Here is a 17,115-nt window from a genome sequence, read left to right as displayed (position 1 = left end):
ACGACATGTGAAACTTTCTTTCTCAAGTTGCTGTGTAGATGTGCGTGGGCGTACTGAAAAGTAATGCCTCCGAATTTCTTATACGAAAAAGCTTAAAGATTTTTAAATAAAACAAACTTAATTAACATTCTACATCCTTATTGTTCATGTGTATATATTTATTTCTCGACATAGCAATCCTGCTAACGAACACATTTCTCCCAGCGAGCGATCAGTTCTTGATAACGTAACTGTAGAATGTTTGATTTTGTTGACGGTGCAACAACCTCACCTCTGTTTGCACCGCTTTATCAATATCAAAGTGAAATCCTCTATGGCGTTATTTGAGTTTTGGAAGCAGATGAAAATCGGTGCGGCAAGTCGAGACTGTGTGGAGGATGATCGACGTCAACGAACGCAAGGCGTCGGGTTGTTGCAGATGTCGCAGCGCTCGTGTGTGGTCTGGCATTGTCACGCTGAAGGAAAGGATGCTCCATGTGTGGACGAAGTTTTCTGCAGTTGGGAACTCGATAACAGCGCGCTGTTTCTCACGCACTGACATACACTGAGTTGAAAAAAGATCATGGGATACCTTCTAACATCAAGTCGGACCTCCTACTACCCGTCGTGGCGTGTACTCAAAAAACGTTGGCAGTATTCTGTAGAAATATAGAGCCAAGCTGCCTCTATAGCCGTCTATAAATTGCGAAAGTATTGCCAGTGCAGGATTTCGCGCTCGAACTGACACCTCGACTGTGTCCACAAATGTTTGATGGGATTCATATCGGGCGTTCTGTGGGGCCAAATCAATCCCTCTAACTGTCCAGAATGTTCTCCAAACCAACCATGAACAACTGTGGGTCGGTAACACGGCGCACTGTCATCCATAAAAGTTCCATAGTTTTTTGGGAACATGAAGTCCATGAATGGCTACATATGGTCTCCAAGAAGCCGAACATAACAATTTCCTGTCAATGATCGGCTCAGTTGAACCAGAGGACCAAGCCCATTCCATGTAAACACAGTCCATACCTTATAGAGCCACCACCAGCTCGCACAGTGCCTTGTTGACAACTTCGGTCCATGGCTTCGTGGGAACTGCGTCACACTCGAACCCTACCATCGGGATTCTTATGACCAGGTCACAGTTTTCCAGTCGCCTAAGGTACAGCCAATATGGTCGCGAGGCAGGCTATGTCGTGCTGTTAGAAAAGTCGTCTGCTGCCATTCTGCCATAGTCTATGAACGCCAAATTCCGCCGCACCGTACTATCGGATATGTTCTTCGCAAAACCCGCATTGATTTCTGCGGTTATTCCACACAGTGTTGCTTGTCTGTTAACACTGACAACTCAACGCAAACGCTTCTGCTCTCGATCGTTAAGTGAAGGCCGTCGGCCACTGCGTTGGGCGTGGTGAGAGGTAATGCCTCAAATTTGGTATTCTCGGAACACTCTTGACACTGTGTATCTCGGGATACTGAATTCTCTAACGATTCCCGAAATGGAATGACCCACGCATCTGCCTCCGACTACCATTCCGCATTCAAAGTCTGTTAATTCCCGTCGTGCGGCCATCTTCATGTCGGAAACCTCCTCACATGAATAACTTGAGTAGAAATGACAGCTCCACTAATGCACAGGTCTTTTTTTTACCTTGTGAACGCTATGCTACCGCCATCTGTATATGTGCTTATCGCTATCCTATGAGTTTAGTCACCTCGGTACAGTTACGTTACACACTGGCATTTACACATCACAATTCGGAGCCCTCTAGCAGCAGAGGGTTGCAACGTTCGTCATCTAAGTGGGAAAGTCGACCGAGTAATATGCATGACACGTAATAACTCAACAGATATTGAGAAGAGAATAAAAAATTCGGAGGCATTACTTTTCAGTACACTCTTATTACAGATACACAGCCCACGTTGTAAGTTGGGACTCCTAAACAACAATCTTACGCCACTTGGCTATTTTATATTTTTTCCCTTATTATTTTGATTTTTTCTCGCATTTATTGATTTTATATTAATCACATATCAAATATGAGGAATTATTCTCAGGTTGATTATGAGACAGATCGAAAATTTTCAGGATCCGAAAAGTCTGAAAAAATTAAATTAAGACTTAACTTATCGTCGACGATGAGGTCATTATAAATGGATCACGAGCTAGGATCATGGAGGGCTGGAGAAAGAAAACGTCATGCCGATTTTTTTAAAGTGTGCTATGGAAAACAAGCGGAAAACTATTTGGATAGCTGGACGGCGATTTGAATCACCACCCTTCTGAACCATGATTTGCTCTTGAGAACTGGAGGAAAAGTGTTCTGGATGAGCAGTGAATGTTAAACAAGTAATATACACTGAAGCGCTAAAGAAACTGCTATAAACATGCGTATTCAAATACAGATATATGTAAACAGGCAGTATACGGCGCTGAGGTCGGCAACGCCTATATAAGACAACAAGTGTCTGGCACAGTTGTTAGATTGGTTACTGCTGCTTTAATGGCCACTCCGGCCGGCGCTGCACCCTGACGCAGCTCATTTTTATTTTACTTGCTTATTTATTTGACACATTTATACAGTGGAGAAACAAATCGCTCACGAGCGACGGAACACAGCATCTCTCTGGTAGCGATTAAGTGGGGATTATCCCGTACGACCATTTCACGAGTGTACCGTGAATATCAGTGATCCGGTAAAACATCAAATCTCCGACATAGCTGCGGCCGGAAAAAGATCCTGCAAGAACGGAACCAACGACGACTGAAGAGAATCGTTCAACGTGGCAGAAGTGCAACCCACCCGCAAAATCCTGCATATTTCAGTGCTGGGCCATCATCAATCTCAGCGTGCGAACATTCAATGACACATCATCGATATGGGATTTCGGAGCAGAAGGCCCATTTGTGTATCCTTGGTGACTGCACGACACAAAGCTTTACGCCTCGCCTGGGCCCGTCAAGACCGACAGTAGATTGTTGATGACTGGAAACATGTTGCCTGGTCGGGTGAGTCTCGTTTAAAATTGTATCGAGCGGATGGACGTTTACCGGTATGGAGACAACCTTATCAATCCATGGACCCTGCTTGTCAGCAGGGGATTGTTCAACCTCGTGGAGGTTCTGTAATGGTGTGGAGCGTGTGCAGTTGGAGTGATATGGTAACCCTGACAACTCTAGAAACGACTACGACAGGTGTCACGCACATAAGCATCCTGTCTGATCACCTGCATCCATTCATGTCCATTGTGCATTCTGACGGACTTGGGAAATTCCAGCAAGACACCCCACACGCCCAGAATTGCAACAGAATGGCTCCAGGAACACTCTTCTGAGTTTAAACACTTTCGCTGGCGACCAAACTCCCCAGTCATAAACGTTACTGAGCATATGTGGGATGCCTTGCAACGTGCTGTTCAGAAGGGACCTCCATCCCCTTGTAGTCTTACGAATTTATGGACAGCCCTGCAGGATTCATAGTGTCAATTCCCTCCAGTACTACTTCAGACATTAGTCGAGTCCATGCCACGTCATATTTCGACATCTCTGCATGCTCGCGGGGGACCTACACGATATTAGCAGGTATAAAAGTTTCTTTGACTCCGATATTAGCAGGTGTAAAAGTTTCTTTGACTCTTCAGTGTAGGATGTGAAAGATTCTGGAGCAAATGTTGTCTTCCCCTCGAAGTGTTGTATCTGCTCGTGATATGTTGCGCACTGTAAACTAATAGCCGTGAGTTCGAGTCAACTCTTTCCTTTAATTTTTTAAACTGCATTTGGTTTGTCTGCTAAAAGTATAGTCCGATTCATCCTCAAATATAATTTGCTACACTTTCTAAGCGTCAGTAATAGCAAAACGTTACAGAAACTTTTCCGTAAAAGACCTGGTGGCTGTACTAAGATACGAAAGAAATTTTGCTCGAGAATTTTGTAGTCACACAGTGACCACCGATCACCGGCCACCTGACATCTGCCGATACTCACCTAACGATAAACCGAGTGAACATCGTGCAATAACACAATGGTGCGGCTACTGATTATAAGTGAAGAATACTGAAGTATGTAGACTACCATGACAGTTAAAAGTTATCCAAAACAAAATTGGGAGAGTATAAATGTTTGAAACGTTTATGTTTGGCATGTTGGGGAGAAGGTTAATATGAGTGTATTTATTAATCTTAATTTTTCGCTTGAAATTTAATATTTGTCTTTGTAATTACGTATTGGGTTTTGCAGACGTGGACTTAAAAATGTTGTTTATATGTGACAAAATGGAATCTCAAGTGGGAGCAGGTATAATACTTGGAGACATACTCATGAAACCATGGACCATGCATGTCAGCAGGGGTCTGTTAGAGCTGGTGGAGGCTCTGTAATGGTGCGGGGCGTGTGCAGTTGGAGTGATATGGGGACCCTGATACGTCTAGATACGACTCTGACAGATGGCACGTACATAAGCAGCCTGTCAAAAAAAATGGTTCAAATGGCTCTGAGCACTATGGGACTTAACATCTATGGTCATCAGTCCCCTAGAACTTAGAACTACTTAAACCTAACTAACCTAAGGACATCGCACAACACCCAATCATCACGAGGCACAGAAAATCCCTGACCCCGCCGGGAATCGAACCCGGGAACCCGGGCGTGGGAAGCGAGAACGCTACCGCACGACCACGAGCTGCGGACATCATCCTGTCAATCACCCACATCCATTCATGTCCATTGTGCATTCCGAAGGACTTGGGCAATTGCAGCACGACAATGCGACACCACACACGCCCACAATTACTACAGAGTTTCTACAGGAACAATCTTCTGAGTTTAAACACTTCCGATGGCCACCAAACTCCCCAGACATGAACAGTATTGAGCATATCTGGGATGCCTTGCAACGTGCTGTGTAGAAGAGATCTCCATCCCCTCGTTCTATAACGGACTTATGGTCAGCCCTGCGGGATTCATGGTGTCAGTTCCCTCCAGCACTACTTCAGACATTAGCTGAGTCCAAGCCACATCGTGTTGCGGCACTTTTGCGTGATAGCGAGGGCCCTACACGATATTAGCTGGTGTACCAGTTTCTTTGGCTTTTCAGTGTAGGAAAGACACCTTTTGTAGTAATGTGTACAATCTAACAGTAATAACAACAGCGTATCATCAAATGGGTGAATATCAAGGTGAAGACACAATGGATTTACACATAATGGCTGTGGTCGGGCATTGATTGGAATTAACTGGAAAAGTTGAAAATTCTTACCGGACCGGTATTCGAACCTGTCTTTCCTGCTTGCTAGGCAGATTCTCTGACCACTTTTTTTGTAAACGCTACCCCTTTTCTGTTTTACTTGTTTGAAAAACTAACTGCAATTTTTCAATGCTTTGAAACAAGGAAAACATCTGTCTTTTTAAATATTTTTTAAATTCTTTTGTTAGTTTTTAAATTAGGATCACATTCAGCTACAGGCTGGAGGAGACAAGATGGCAGGAGTCGAATCTCGAGGCCTGCCCCCCCCCTCCCCCCCCCTTCCATCGCTTGCTGCATCCTCAAAAAAATGGCTCTGAGCACTATGCGACTTAACTTCTAAGGTCATCAGTCGCCTAGAACTTAGAACTAATTAAACCTAACTAACCTAAGGAGATCACACACATCCATGCCCGAGGTAGGATTCGAACCTGCGACCGTTGCGGTCGCTCGGCTCCAGAGTGTAGCGCCCAGAACCGCACGGCCACTCCGGCCGGCGCTGCACCCTCACGCAGCTCATTTTTATTTTACTTGCTTATTTATTTGACACATTTATACAGTGGAGAAACAAATTAAAACTGGTTGACCCATCCGGAACCCTAGAAACCCCGCAAGGTGATAAAGGATGGTTGACCGAGTCGTAAGTTGTAGGCGCTTCATGTTTCGTTCTGAATAGAGCGGGCGCATGCCACGCCGGGAGTACGCCAACTTAGAAGGGAACCTCCCCATCGCACCCCCGTCAGATATAGTGGTAAGAGGGCCCAGTGGACAGCCCGTCAAAAACTGAACACAGGTCAAGCATGAAAACAGGAATAAGGTGTGCTGGACAGTGAAAAAAAAAACCAAAACTGAAACAGTGAACGGTTCGAGAACAAGAAGTGCAATATAGAGCAGCAGGGAACGGAAATGGTGTTGTGGTTAAGAGTTTACGGTGTTGAATTGTCCCGCGATCGAGCTGTGTTCAAACCTTCCTCGTGGAAATTATTATTATTCTTTTTTTCGCTCTTCGCTTTATCCAAATTTGTGTCTGTGCCGTGATGTAACGTCCGTTTGTGACAGCGAGGTGTAAGGTAGGGAGGGACCTATAATGACAGTTGATTCTGATCAACTACTCTATTAGCAGCCAATAACGAAGTGGCTTTCGAATGGGAACCGCAAACGTTTGATGACAGGACGACAAGTCAACCGGGTCCTCCACCGGAAAACACGTCTGATGTGTCGTACACGGCGTTGGTGACAGTACACGTGTCATATGAAAGGAAGCTCGTATCGACGCATGTAATTTGTACGATTCGTAAGTGAGTGAGATATGCCTCTATACCCGATATAGGTGTTCGAATGAATGTGTATGTGATCACCCCCAAGGAAATGATGAAAACATAATAGTTTGTTACATAAGCTGAAACAAATAACGCAGTTTCTCTGTGCTTTGTCAAAACACACATTTTTTAACGTTTTTGAAGCTGCGTTCCGTTTTGGAAGTGTTGAGTCTTGAATTCCTTTGTTGTAACATAGTTCACACCCATTTATCTGGTGTTTTCATTTCTGTGAGACATCTATGTGGTATCTAGCCTGCTCTCTCTATTCATTTACTTGCGACGGTAACGTATTCTTACCACATTATTCATACTCCACAACCAATTTATAATATGACAGCTGCTAATACTACAGAAAGAGAACAAACATTTCAATGGCCGAACGGACAATTCATAATGTTGTGGAAAAGAAAGTGGCAGGAGGGACTTTTGAAGCTGGCTTGGCAATCCAACACCATGACCACTTATCTACATCTACATCAATACTCCGTAATCCACCTGACGGTGTGTGGCGGAGAGTACCTTGAGTACCTCTCTCGGTTCTCCCTTCTATTCCAGTATCGTATTGTTCGTGGAAAGAAAGATTGTCGGTATGCCTCTGTGTGGGCTCTAATCTCTCTGATTTTATCCTCATGGTCTCTTCGTGAGATATACGTAGGAGGGAGCAATATACTACTTGACTCCTCGGTGAAGGTATGTTCTCTAAACTTCAACAAAAGCCCGTACCGAGCTACTGAGCGTCTCTCTTGCAGAGTCTTCCACTGGTTCCACTGGAGTTTATCTATCATCTCCGTAACGCTTTCGCGATTACTAAATGATCCTGTAACGAAGCGTACTGCTCTCCGTTAGATCTTCTCTATCTCTTCTATCGACCCTATCTGGTACGGATCCCACACTAGTGAGCAGTATTGAAGCAGTGGGCGAACAAGTGTACTGTAACCTACTTTCTTTGTTTTCGGACTTCATTTCCTTAGCATTATTCCAATGAATCTCAGGCGTAGGGAGTTGTGACTGATCATCGACGACGTCGTGGCTGTTTCATGATGCTCTTTATTGCAATTCTTGTTCTTGGCCTGTTCACTGATTCTATTTCGCTTTTTTTCATAGTTCAGTACACTTTCTTCCGTTTTCATGTTTGATCTATGTTCAGTTTTTGGTGGGCTATCCACTGGGCCCTCTTGCCACTAAATCTCAGGCCGGTGCAATGGGGAGTTTCCCTTGTTATTAGGGACGAGGTAAAAACGCTGTTAAGATAATCGGCAAAATACGAGCGATAATGGGAACAGCGCACAACCTCCGCATGTGCATTCTGCAAGTGCAGCAAAAAATCAAGGCGTGAGTGATGATCATCTCAATATAGATATGCCAAGGTCCATCTCTTTATCCACAGAACCACCCGGGAGCTTGCTGCAGGAAAATATTCCACTGCTGCGTAAAGAAAGGACTCTGAGTCAATAACATGCAGCGACACTCGTAGAAAACATGAGACTGTTTGTCACCGCAACAAGCCGACAGCTGCAACGGCTACGCAGTTGAAGCGATAGTAATCATCGTCGACACTACGGCAAACGACGCAGAGGGGAGAGTCCACCAGTCCTACAGTATGAAGCCATTAATTAGTTGGATGTTTCCGACAGGTCGCATAATACCCAGTCGATATGATACGCGTCGGAAAGAAACTGTGATGGATGTGCCGCCAAATCACAGTCTACCACCCTCTACCAATGGCAACGTCCCTTCTATCAAACTGCGTCGAAACTTCGGTAGTTTTCTCCTTCCTAGTGAGTTTCCGCCAATCGGACGTTTTGTGCCCGTTCTACATGCCTAAAGTACATTGACCTTTCCGTGTGCCGCACTCGCTGGACGAAAATGCGTTACTTACTTTTGTTCATATCCCGTTGGAATTTCGAAATGCACTTTTCTAAAGCTTCTTCTCTGCTCTTGTACTGATGCCCTCGCTACACGCGGCCCTCCAGTTTGAATCACCTGGCCCGGGGTCGCTGTCCTCTTTCCTGCCACCCAAGTGGTCGCCGGCGTAATTCCTGCAGCGCGGTTTCGCTATACCATTGTGGAACTGGATTTTCAAAACTAAGAGCGACTCGACTCGCATTCCCTGTTCTACTTTCCGCTCAAAGACATGCATTGCATAGGAATGGTGTGTTAATTACCGTCGATTGACTGTCATCCCTTTTTGTATTACATATTGATAGGCAAATGTTCTCATAACTGTCGATTTACGTTAGGTGTCATCTTCACCTTCTCATTACGATTTGTAAAGGTCTCATGTAAGGTGCGAATTTGACCATTTATTCTGTCATCTTGCAGAACGTGTGTCTGGAAAATTATCGCTACCATGGTAGATGGCGATGACGAATAACAGATCCTCTGACCACTTGTCGTGTGTGCAGTGCGTGCTGCAGGTTGTGTGATTGATGCAGCATACTGTAAGCAGCAGAATGGTCAGGTATTCATGTTAGGAACGAGCGAAGATGGTGTTTGTGTACGGCCAAGCGGATGGAAACGATCTAGATGCAGCACAGCTATACCAGATCAACTGCCTTCACAGACACCAAACACATCACACAACATTTCAGCCCTTTTTTGGGCGTTTGTGTGATCATGGATCCTTACAGACAGACGAACGTGCAGGAAGATGATGGACTGTGTGCACACCAGATTTGGAGGATCGGGTTCTACAGGATATGCTGCCTCTCGACCGTTTCCATCTACTTGGCCGTAAACGGACACCATCTCGTCTTATCCCCGACATGAATAAAATGGTTCAAATGGCTCTGAGCACTATGCAACTTAACTTCTGATGTCATCAGTCGCCTAGAACTTAGAACTAATTAAACCTAACTAACCTAAGGACATCACACACATCCATGCCCGAGGCAGGATTCGAACCTGCGACCGTAGCGGTCGCTCGGTTCCAGACGGTAGCGCCTAGAACCGCACGGCCTCTCAGGCCGGCCGACATGAATACCGGACCATTCTGCTGCTTACAGCACACTGCATCGATCACACAGCCTGCAGCACCCAAGGAACCCACGGCACATGGTGAGAGGAACTTTCCTTCGTCAGCGCCATCTACCGTGGTAACGCTGCATTTCCGGACGCACGTTCATAGAACCTCTTTTCCTCCAATCCGTCTCTCCTGTTTATCCGTTTTATTGATGTTCACCATCCATCTGAAGTTTCGGATGAGATTATCTCGAAAACTATACATCGAGTAAAAATAGTGGGTAAGACAAGTTCGTAAGCTCAGAGAGGGACATCAAATGATACTACACGTAACCTCCAGCCCCCGCCCCCTTGGGTGGGGCGGGGGGACAACTTTTAAAATTTAAATGGAAATACCCATTTCTATTACAGATTCGGATTCTCCATAAAAAAGTAATCAAGTTTTGTGTGAAACATTTTTAAACCATTGACAGATGGCATTGAAATCGAGAAAAAAGTAAAACTGGTGAAAAACTCTGATTTACTTAGAATTATCCGAGAAAGACACATCAAATCTATACAAAATGTGCACCAATTATTTCGTTACGCCAAATTAAGCTATTTTTGTACAAAATGTACTCCATCCTACTTTTAGCGTTACCCAGGAACGACGACATGGACGTATTAGAAAGATGTTCCCATGGGGTGCTTCATTAGTGTGAGTCCCCTTGCCTCTCACGTGTTGGGATGCTTCATTAGTGTGAGTCCCTTTGCCTCTCACAATTTGGGGTGCTTAATTAATGAAATTAGCAACGAAGAAATTGTTCAAAATTATCCCCATTTTCTTCAATGCATGAAGTCAATCGTCTGCGAAAGTTGTCCACAGTTTTGAGCAGCACATCCCGTGGTATGGCTGCACACGATCTTCGAATGCGCTGCTCCATATCGTTTCGGGTTGTGGGCTGTCTTTCATAAACAATATTTTTTAAATAACCCCACAAGAAAAAATCAGGAGACGTTAGGTCTGGTGAACGTGGAGGCCACTGAATTGGTTCGCCGCGTCCTATCCACCGGCCAGGGTACCGTAAATTAAAAAAATTATGCACATTTTTAGCATAATGGGGAGCTGCTCTGTCCTGTTAGAACCAAATTCGTTGCCTATTTTCCAAATCATCACCTTCCATTAGCTCCAACAAATCATTGCGGAGAAGTTGTAAATAAGATTCCCCAGTAACATTCCGGTCAAAAAAATACGGTCCTATCAAGAAACCGTTTAAAATTCCACACCAGACCATTAACGACCATTTGTGTTGATTGTCAACGGGTCTGTGCGAGTGTGGATTGTCAGGGGACCGATAATGACAATCATGACGATTTAATTCGCCATTGTTGTTCAATGTGGCTACATCGGTGAACATAACGTATCTAAAAAAAAAAATCATTGTCACCTCTTATCATTTCCAAAGCCCATTGGCAGAAATGCACGCGTATTTGCATATCTTTCGGCGTTAATGCCTGTGTCGGTGTGATATGATACGCATGATACACTCCTGGAAATTGAAATAAGAACACCGTGAATTCATTGTCCCAGGAAGGGGAAACTTTATTGACACATTCCTGGGGTCAGATACATCACATGATCACACTGACAGAACCACAGGCACATAGACACAGGCAACAGAGCATGCACAATGTCGGCACTAGTACAGTGTATATCCACCTTTCGCAGCAATGCAGGCTGCTATTCTCCCATGGAGACGATCGTAGAGATGCTGGATGTAGTCCTGTGGAACGGCTTGCCATGCCATTTCCACCTGGCGCCTCAGTTGGACCAGCGTTCGTGCTGGACGTGCAGACCGCGTGAGACGACGTTTCATCCAGTCCCAAACATGCTCAATGGGGGACAGATCCGGAGATCTTGCTGGCCAGGGTAGTTGACTTACACCTTCTAGAGCACGTTGGGTGGCACGGGTTACATGCGGACGTGCATTGTCCTGTTGGAACAGCAAGTTCCCTTGCCGGTCTAGGAATGGTAGAACGATGGGTTCGATGACGGTTTGGATGTACTGTGCACTATTCAGTGTCCCCTCGACGATCACCAGTGGTGTACGGCCAGTGTAGGAGATCGCTCCCCACACCATGATGCCGGGTGTTGGCCCTGTGTGCCTCGGTCGTATGCAGTCCTGATTGTGGCGCTCACCTGCACGACGCCAAACACGCATACGACCATCATTGGCACCAAGGCAGAAGCGACTCTCATCGCTGAAGACGACACGTCTCCATTCGTCCCTCCATTCACGCCTGTCGCGACACCACTGGAGGCGGGCTGCACGATGTTGGGGCGTGAGCGGAAGACGGCCTAACGGTGTGCGGGACCGTAGCCCAGCTTCATGGAGACGGTTGCGAATGGTCCTCGCCGATACCCCAGGAGCAACAGTGTCCCTAATTTGCTGGGAAGTGGCAGTGCGGTCCCCTACGGCACTGCGTAGGATCCTACGGTCTTGGCGTGCATCCGTGCGTCGCTGCGGTCCGGTCCCAGGTCGACGGGCACGTGCACCTTCCGCCGACCACTGGCGACAACATCGATGTACTGTGGAGACCTCACGCCCCACGTGTTGAGCAATTCGGCGGTACGTCCACCCGGCCTCCCGCATGCCCACTATACGCCCTCGCTCAAAGTCCGTCAACTGCACATACGGTTCACGTCCACGCTGTCGCGGCATGCTACCAGTGTTAAAGACTGCGATGGAGCTCCGTATGCCACGGCAAACTGGCTGACACTGACGGCGGCGGTGCACAAATGCTGCGCAGCTAGCGCCATTCGACGGCCAACACCGCGGTTCCTGGTGTGTCCGCTGTGCCGTGCGTGTGATCATTGCTTGTACAGCCCTCTCGCAGTGTCCGGAGCAAGTATGGTGGGTCTGACACACCGGTGTCAATGTGTTCTTTTTTCCATTTCCAGGAGTGTATTTATGTGCCTTCAAAATCCTCAAAACAGTTGATTTCGGTATTCCAGTTTGTCTCTGAATCGCACGAGTACTCAATTCGGGATCCAGTTGAACACAGGTGAGAACGGTAAGGGAACGAGCGTCATTTTCACTGTATTCGCGATGACGAGGTGGACGGTGCATGTATCCATTTCGATCTCGTTGAGTGCAGTTTCGAATAATGTTTTCGCTTGCATGTCGTCTGTTTGGGGAAACGGTCCGCATAAAATTGCACACCTGCAGCGTAACTTTTATGGCATTCACGTAAAATTAACATCATATCAACAATCTCTTTAGGATGATAGTGAGCCATGTTTCGTTAAAGAATAATTTACTTTCGTCAGTTGATGTTTACGGTTCACAATCTGAAAGTGGAGTGACGTCTGATAGCACTGCACCGATCTTTATATTGAGCCATAGTTCGCAGTTTGGCCAAGGTAGCGCCACAGTCAGGTGAGTAATGCAATTGTGAAGAGTTCCCTAAAAAGATTTTAATACCATTCCGCCTCTCTCCATCAAAAACTGTGGCGGGTAGGATACATTTTGTAAAAAAAATAGCTTAATTTGGCGGTATGAAAGAATTGGTGCTCATTTTGTACCTATTTGATGCGTCCTTCTCGGATCATTCTAAATAAATCGGAGTTCTTCCCCAATTTTAATTTTTCTCGATTTCAGCGCCATCTGTCAATGGTATAAAAAATGTTTCAGACGAAACTTGATTACTTTTTTATGGAGAATCCGAATCTGCAATAAAAAATGAGTGTTTCCATTTAAGATTTGAAAGTTGCCCCCTACCTCACCCAACGGGGTGGGGGCTGGAGGTCGCGTGTAGTATCATTTGATGTCCCCCTTTGAGCTTACAAACTTGTCTTACCCACTATTTTTACCCGATGTATAGTTTTCGAGATAACCTCATCTGAAACTTCAGATGGACCGCCATATATATATATATATATATATATATATATATATATATATATATATATATATATATGCATTTCAAGCACGACATACGCTTTCTCGGCTCATGTCGCCATTTTGTCTCACTGCGCTCTCGAGCGCTCTGGCGGCAGAAACCTGAAGTGTGGCTTCAGCCAAACAAAACTTTGTGAGTTTTTCTACGTATCTGTAGTGTGTCGTGACCATATGTCAATGAATGGAGCTACAGTGAATTTATGAAATCGCTTCAATCATTTGTAATAGCCCTGTATATATAATATTTCAAGGTGGTTTCATAAAAGGACGATCCTATGTGGAACAGATTTTCTCTCTGAAAATCATCCTCATTGCAAGAGTAATAAGAGGTTGTTGTGTTCGCTTCTCTAGAAATGCCATTACCAAGAGAAAATCTGAAAGTATAATAGTGTTTAAAATTATTTAAGTTAGATTAAGTAGTGTATAAGCCTAGGGACCAATAACCTCAGCAGTTTGGTTCCATAGGAACATACCACAAATTTCCAAACCGTTATGGATTTCTATTCCTCTATTTTCGTGAGTTTGTAGACTGATGGACTTACGCATTTACAGATAGATACCGATAAACGAGAAACGTGTCTTGCAATAAGGAGTCTTTCACCAATCACTAATTGTAAATTTTTTAGTTATTCAGAGTCAGAAGAGGGCTTCAAATCAGTACCATCTCTAAAAATAAGTCAGTCCTGCAACTGAGATGGGCTACCGGACACTCACTGTGACTTATGTGAATCAGGAAATGGCTAAGAGTAGAATTTACTATGGTTTCTAAAATGGTTCGGCAGTAGCAGGGAAGAGTGCTGTACCTGGAGGATTGTGAACCTAGGAGCACAGGCTGTTTCCTGGTCAGTGTTTTGGTCTAGTGACTGATTTTAGAATCATATGAATGAATGTGCATTAGAAACCGCCATAAACTGTTTCCGGAATTTTGCACCGTTTTTGTTGTTGTGAGAAATGAGGTTTGTCTTGCACAGCGTTTGTAAATATTGCAATTTCTACATAGTATGTTCTGTTTAATTTATTAAAGCTATTTGGAGGATACTGCTAATTCTTCATTTACATAGTATTATGGTGAGTAAAATTCTGTGTATTTTTAAAACTAATTACAAAGTTGTGGACGTTAAGCCATACTTCGTCGGTCGTGGACCATCGTGTATCTTGAAACATAAAAAAGCCGTCTATCATGGAACACGTGATAGTTGCAAATGAAATGATTTTCTTTAATGTCTTCATAATTTTCTCTGTCTTGAAATCTGAAATTTGTGTTAATTGCCAATAGCTTCTATTTCAAAATGTCTTTAACTTTTAACTGGTTTTTCATGATACTTGTTTTGAATTTGATTTCATTTACTGAATATTGGTGTGTAGTATAGTAATAGTGTAATACATTGATTATTAAATTCACTGCTGACATGACTTTCTCAATTTCAACACTTTTATATCTGAATGACATATTTGTTCCTAGGTAGATGACCAGAACCTGTTTCTTGGAACAGATTTTGAAAGTTATAAAAAGATTTCTTTTCCGGAGTCATTTTTGTAATTTCAGGAAAAGACAGCAGCACACACAAACTGAATGCTGTTATTTGAAAATGAATTAAGAAAATACATTGAACTTCTGTTACTGGGCTGGCTACATTAGAAAGTTTTAAGAGAGTTCTCAATTACAACACTATCCCTTAGGTACGACATAAATTCAATATCAGCACCCTTACCTCGCTCCTAATAGTTAACTGAGATAAATCGATCCTACTAGGTACACAGAAAGTTTTCCAATGTTTTTAGTCTAACTTAGAAATTAAAAGGAAGAAACCTGATCCAACTGCTTGTAAGGTAGAAGTATCAAACTTGAATATCATAACAACAATCACCTCATACACGGAAGTAAGGAGCACAAAATAAATAAATATCGCACATATGCACTGCAACTAGTCTGAATTTATAAACAACGTTTCCTAATGCCTGCCTCAAAAGACACGAAATGCAATGATTATTGCAGATGCAGTGACATATGCAAAGAGTTGTCACAAGGAGACACCCACTGGACTTAACGTAGCAAAGAAACAAAAATCACAAATAGTTTTCAGTGGCAGCTGCCACAATTGGGTGAATCAAATACACACACTGTGAAACGCAGTACGGACTGTCTTTATGTACAAATGAGTTTCCGCTTCCGTTATCCCACATGACTGCCATCATATCACTTCTCCCAAACTAAGTATTGTTTTTGCATTCTGTACTTGTATGCTTCTATACTGCCACGTTTATATTCTTTATGAAAAGCAAGATGCACTGCATCTCCATTTTCATCAGATGTTGTGTACTAAGCCTAAAACATAACCATTTAGCAAGCAAGGCGGGGAAAATGTAACAAACTAAATCGGGTAACGATGTACATGTACGTAACAAAGAGAAGAAACATAAAACGCTGATCTTCATCTGCTGTTACGGCTGTGGATCATATTCTGGACTCTGAACTGGACTGCGTATTATTAGTAGTTCTATGAACGCGTGCAAATGCATACGTGGCGCCACACCGACTTTCGTCGCGCATAGCATTATAGACTGAAACTGAAACTCCATTCTGAGGAAGTACTAGCAGGAAGTTATTTAGTCTCAAAAATACGTTGCTACATGACGTTACCACTTCCGCTAAAGGCACAAGAAACAGTAAGATTACAGTAATCATTAAATGTACGCCACCATTACATGATCCCACCCAAAGAAAAATTTCTGCATAGAGGTCGTATGGTTACTTCCCCAGAGGATCGGAGAATAAATGCCAGTGAAATAGACAGCCCGAGGAAGGGAGATGCAGCAGAACAGGCACCTGGCAAAAGGGTCGACGCTTCACTGAGCACCTAATCAAGCTTCTGCTTCTGGCCCTGATTAAAAGTACAACAGTCATAACCAAGGTGCTTCGGGATTCAAACGCACTACCTATTCATTTTATTTTTTTCGTTTCTCTTCTTTCCTTGGCTATTCAGTCGGTCCAATCTCGCTGTCTGGGAGGCACTCTAGTATAATAAAAGAAAAAATTACAAGAGAAGAGCGGAGCTACATTTCTGAAAAAAAAATCCGTAAGGATTGTGGAAGGAACACCCCTGTTATTATACTTCCTCCCCTATCAGAACCACGACAAAAGATACAATGCAAATATCACTGAAGTACGATAAACAGAAACCTTATTTCTTCCTATTGATACATGTCCTGATAACATAAAAATTCTGAGAACAAGCTGTTTACACTCTTTATCTTTCAAGCAAGTATATTTTATTGTTAATTTTTCGTTCCGTGTTGCTGCACTTCAGTGGATATTGAGCTCATTGGAAGTAACGGAGAACTATATTTTCTGCCATAAATCTTTTCTGACATGACAGATATTTTGTACTTCGACGTACTTATTCGAAACATCATGCCGAAATAAATTAAATGTGCATATAGCTAGAGCCTCGTGGTGCAAGTCTGTTTAGTTGTCGTCACTTCGGCGACTTGCATGTCCATGAGGATGAAATGATGATGAAGGCAACACAACACCCAGTCCCCGAGCGGAGAAAATTCCCGACGCGGCAGGGAATCGAAACCAGGCCCCTCGCAGGACATTTTGCCACGCTGACCATCCAGCTACGGAGGTGGAAGTCAAACAGGAGAAGATGATGCAAGGGATAGGACATC

General features: G+C 44.0%; 1 protein-coding gene across 2 annotated transcripts in view; it reads left to right on the top strand.

Annotated features, from left to right (window-relative positions):
- The window catches only part of LOC126184570 (sodium- and chloride-dependent GABA transporter 1), a 382,301-nt gene that overhangs the window by 116,376 nt on the left and 248,810 nt on the right, over positions 1-17,115 (top strand). The window lies entirely within an intron of this gene.

The sequence above is a fragment of the Schistocerca cancellata genome, chromosome 4 (genome assembly GCF_023864275.1).
Source record: "Schistocerca cancellata isolate TAMUIC-IGC-003103 chromosome 4, iqSchCanc2.1, whole genome shotgun sequence".
NCBI lineage: Eukaryota > Metazoa > Arthropoda > Insecta > Orthoptera > Acrididae > Schistocerca > Schistocerca cancellata.
Note: the sequence above shows the minus strand (reverse complement) of the source record. Positions and strands in the feature narration are given on the sequence as shown.